The sequence below is a fragment of the Vespa velutina genome, chromosome 11, assembly GCF_912470025.1.
Source record: "Vespa velutina chromosome 11, iVesVel2.1, whole genome shotgun sequence".
Lineage (NCBI taxonomy): Eukaryota > Metazoa > Arthropoda > Insecta > Hymenoptera > Vespidae > Vespa > Vespa velutina.
Window position 1 is genome coordinate 2,654,950 of NC_062198.1, and position 5,000 is coordinate 2,659,949.

At 35.7% G+C, this 5,000-nt stretch overlaps 1 protein-coding gene across 8 annotated transcripts in view; it reads left to right on the top strand.

The window, feature by feature from the left end:
* Positions 1-5,000, top strand: part of LOC124952913 (chondroitin sulfate proteoglycan 4) — an 80,940-nt gene that overhangs the window by 1,252 nt on the left and 74,688 nt on the right. For 2 of the 8 annotated variants that reach the window (XM_047503527.1, XM_047503529.1), the window contains exon 2: positions 4,824-4,898. The exons of 1 other annotated variant lie outside the window; for it this stretch is intronic. The gene's annotated coding sequence lies outside the window, so the exon portion shown is untranslated. 5 more of the 8 variants (XM_047503526.1, XM_047503528.1, XM_047503532.1 and 2 more) reach the window with 5 other exon arrangements.

Consider the following 5,000-nt stretch of genomic DNA (forward strand, 5'->3'; position numbering starts at 1 on the left):
TCTCTCTCTCTTTCTCCTTATTCTTCCCTCGGCTGATTTTTCTCCGAGAATCTGTACTCATCTACGTGCCGGTACGACGAGATTCGAGATACTAACGCCCGGCGTCTCGTACGCTTTTAGGTACTCGTCAACGACTAAAGCCGACGTAAAGTACTATAGAACGTGATAAAGGCGAAGGAAAAGAAATTTATGATAAGATGGGGGAGATGTAAAAGAAAAACAAAGAAAAAAAAAAAAAAGAAACAAAAAAATAAGGAAAGAAAAAAAAAATAGTACGAGGTGGATAGGATGGATGGAATAGGATGGATGGATGGATGGATGGATGGTTGTTGGGAGACGAAATGAATAGAATTTCGAAGACGCGTTTCTTTCGAATAGTAACTCCTTCTTTTTCTTTTTTTTTTTTTTTTTTTATCTACGATAGCATTCTTACAATAAGACATGTACTTCCCTTTTTCTTTTCTTCTTTTACGTTCTCTTCTTTTCTTCTATCTTTATTTTTTTTTCTTCGTCTTTTTTCTTCTTCGTCGAGATCCTGAAAGAGAAGATGCAGGAAAAAGAAAGCCTCGCACCCTCCGCCACCGCTCTTCCCCGTCACCCTTTTTTCAGAACAGCTTTTCTTTGCGTGTCGCCAAAAACGGCCGACGCCGAACGCACATCTTCGTATAAAAGGGAGCTTGCATTTCCGACGGACGTGAGTAACATTCGCATTTTCGAATACGCTTTACGAAAAGAACGGACCGGATCGGATCGGATCGGATCAAATCGGATCGGTTTCTACACTCTTCCCTGATACCCCTCACCCTAGAAAACGTGAACGTTTTGAAAAACTCCGTGCGAAGGGATATCAACCGTTCGTCTTTTTTATTTTCTTTTCATTGTTCCTTTTCTTCTACTTCTTCGTTTTTTTCGTCTTCTTCTTTTTTTCTTTCTTACTTTTTCATTTTTTTTTTTTTTGTTTTCCTTTCTATGGGATACTTTTGAAAAGATATTTGAATAGGGATACATAGATATTTGTATATGCACGAGCGAAACGATTAAGTATTGTTTGTCCCTGGATGAAAACATTTCTTTTATTCTGATTTTTACACGTCGATTTCGTAAATTTAGAAATATTTATTTCGTTAAAACCTAAACGATCATCAACATGACCTTTGACGATGTTGGATTAAAGATCGGACTCGATTATACGTCATCGATCATTTTAAAAAATATTTTCTCCGTCAAATTTTGGCGCGTAATTTTATGTTCCTTTTTTCTTTTTTTCTTCTTTCTTTTCTTTTTTTTGTTGTTTTATTTTTCTTTTTCAAATCCATCATTCACGCATCGTTCATACAAATCGTTCGTTCAGTTTTCCTTAAGAGAAATTATATACCTTTAATGTGTAACTCATGTAACTATCATGATTTGCTTACGCGTTATTTAGAATCAATTTTTTTTATGAGACACAGAAAGATTTCTTTAGTAAGAAACATTATGAATCTATCGTATGGCATCGATCGTTCGAAGTCAAACGTTTCTCGTATTCTTCTACTTCTTATTTTTCTTCTTTTTCTTTTTCATTTTCATCTTCACGAACTCGTTCTAGTCACCTCGACACTCATCAAGATCGACTCTACTTTCAAACTACGATCTCGAACTTACGCGAACTTACATTCCCGTTCGTTTGTTTTACGAAATTACACAACTTCTTCTTTTAGGATTTACGAAAGCAAAAAGAAAAAAAGAAAAAAAGGAAGAAGAGATACGTTTTTAAATCTCCATAAAATATGCGGATTAAGGAGGATCATGTATCTTGATATATTTATTTAGTTACTTGTTTAACAAATTAAAGTAATTGCTAATTATTTAACGATCTACATAATACACTCTCTCTCTCTCTCTATATATATATATATATATATAAGATCGTAGTACCTTCTAATCTAATTTCTTCGATATTACAATAAAAAAAAACTGAAGATAATTTAAAAATTTTTAAATTTGTTTTATAACATTATTTATGCTTCAATGAAATAAATAAATTATTTTATAAAAAATTAAAAACAATAACTATTAAATATATCAATATTTCGTTATAGATCATTCAGACTTCAGGATCACGTTTATTTATATATTTATCGAGTTACTTTGTGACTTAATTTCATTGAAAATTATAACAAACAAATATGAATGTAATTACTTATTTTCCTTATAATATAATTTGTTTTTAAAACCAGACGATTAAATTATTTTACAAAAAGTTTGGAAATATAAAAACTAACAGATATAATATATCGATGATCTCTCTATAAAGCTTCCTAATTTAAAGATATATACATACATATATACATACATACATATATATATATATATATATATATATATAGACACACACACATTTATTTAGTGATTTAATTTTTTTCAATTCATAAAGACTAAAAAATAATTATTAATTCTCTTTGTCATATTAATTATTTTACAAAGGAATAAAAAAAAAAAAAAAAAAAAAAAAAAAAAGAAAAAAAAATTATTTTTATTTTATAAAGAATTTAAAAAAGAAAAAGAAAACCTTGAGCAATACGATCGAAGTACTTTTATCCTATTTTTTTTCTTTTTTTTCTATTCTTTCCTTTTTTGTCTCGTTTGTGTTTATTCGCTTGCTTTTATTTTTGTTCTTTTTCTATTTTATTTCATTCTCTCGAAATTTATCGAACATGGCACGTACGTAACTTAGTCTAGGGAATGGAACAAGCCGGTTCACGCTAGCGAATTTGTTCGAGCATTGATCATGGTATATGTCTATATGAGAAAGAGAAAGAGAGAGAGAGAGAGAGAGAGAGAGAGAAAGAAAGAGAGAGTAGTGGAAATCCGGTCGGAAGGAGAAAGGGTTGCCGGTTTGTTTTGCGCTCAGTTCGTTCGTCGAATAGAAATATAGCTTGGTGTTTTTTTCCCTGGCACCGAGTTGCGTTTGGCGTGCGATCAGGTTACGAGAAGGATGGGAAACAAGTAGGGTTGAGAGAGAGAGAGAAAGAGAGAGAGAGAGAGAGAGAGTGAGTGAGTGAGTGAGTGAGTGAGAGAGAGAGAGAACAAGTGAAAGGAGAAAAAACAGACACACAGTAGAAAGCTATACGTTTTGGTGGACCATAGAAAGAAAAAGAAGATTTCTTTGTTTGTTTCTTTTTGTCGCTCGTTGCAAATGAGATCCACGCGAGAAGGGTATGGTGTAGTAGGGATAAGTGGGAATAAGGTACGAGGCGGGGCGGGGTGGGGGCGGGGGGGGGGCACTAGGTAGGGTTGCTCGGAGTGCAGCTTAAGCGCGAAAAGACTCGCTGGAGAGTTTCATTTTCCTCCGCTAATCAGGGACAAGTATCTCAAGCTTTCGAGTAAACCGAAAAAATCGTGTTTGAAAAACTCGTGAGATACAGAAAGAGAGAGAGAGAGAGAGAGAGAGAGTGAGAGAGAGAAAGAAAAGAAAGAAAAGGAATGCGTGTCCTGACCCTTTTTCGAAAACATATCAAATTTCTTCGATTCGGTTCGTATCGAACTTACATTAGGTATTTGAATCTTGATCTACTTGTCAATAAAATCTATCAATATGAAATCCCTTAAGGTGACGAGATCTTTCTCTGTAAATGGAAGAAATAGTAAACCGAAGACGGATAAATGTAGGAAAAAGAGAAATGTAACGTTGCACAGCTAGAAAAAATAAACGAAAAGGATAGAACGAGGGAGAGAGAGAGAGAGAGAAAGAGAGAGAGAGAGAGAGAGAAAAAAGTGAGAGAGAGTTTCGAATCGTTATTCGAAGTAGTAGTGTTTCTCGTTTTCCTGTCGGCCTGGCGATCGTGGTAAAACGAAAACGTGCCATGTCCCGTTGTTGGTCTTTCCAGAGAGAGAGAGAGAGAGAGAGAGAGAGAGAGAGAGAGAGAAAAAGAGAGAGAGAGAGAGAGAGAGAATCGACCAAGCTCGCCGTTGGATATATAGAGAGGTGTTCTCTCAACGATGCCAGGCGTCGATAGACGCCAAGAGAGACAGTACGATAACGTCGACGAGGAACAACCATCACATTTACGAGGAGTATCAACCAGCGCACACATATATACATATACACATACATACACACATACATACATACATACATACGTATATCCTACAGGAACGCGAGAAACATCGTTCAAGCCATCGTTACTTTTCCAGCCTCGCTGAAGAACGAATGGAAGAAAGAGTTTGATCGAGTATAACGATAGTTCGATGTGCTTGCTTTGAGGATATAGAAGAGAGGGGCAATGGGGATAAGGAAGGAAGGAAGGAAAGAAGGAAATAAAGAAGGAAAGAAAAGAGACGAAAGAAAAGAAAAAGTAGGAAGAAAGAAAACAAGGGGTTAACGACGACTTTTAGGGGACTGGCTGGAACAGAAAAATGGATCAAACTTAATATTTCCAAGCACGTGTTAATCGAGTATATTAAAGAGAGGGAGAGAGAGAGAGAGAGGGAGATTGTTATATGGTCGATTAAATCGAAAAAGATAAAGAAAACACACGTACATATATACATGCTCTATCTCTCTATCTCTCTCTCTCTCTCTCTCTCTCTCTCGCTCTCTGTCTGTCTCTCTTCGCAAAAATCGAGGACAACGCGTGTGTGCTCCGAGTTACTTTCCTTTTTCTTTTTTCTTTTTTTCTCTTTTTCCTTTTTTTCCTTCTCTTTGTAACTTTTTTCCTCCCGTTTCTTTTTTTCACCCGTTTTCCTTTTTCTTCTTCTTCTTCTTCTTCTTCTGGTTCTTCTTTTTCTCCGTTTCTTTTTTTTTTTCTCTTTTTTTTTTTTCAAGATTCTCACGTTCACAGAGAAAGCTTCGGCAGAGCTCTTTCGACCGGACGGACACGAATCGACGCCCGCCGAGAGTGAAATGGATGGGAAAAGTACGCTCGAATCTTAAGCCCTCTCGTACTTGCTCATGGTGCACAGTTCAAGAGGGAAAGGGAAGGGAGAGAGGGGAAAGAGAGAAAGAGAAAGAGAAAGAG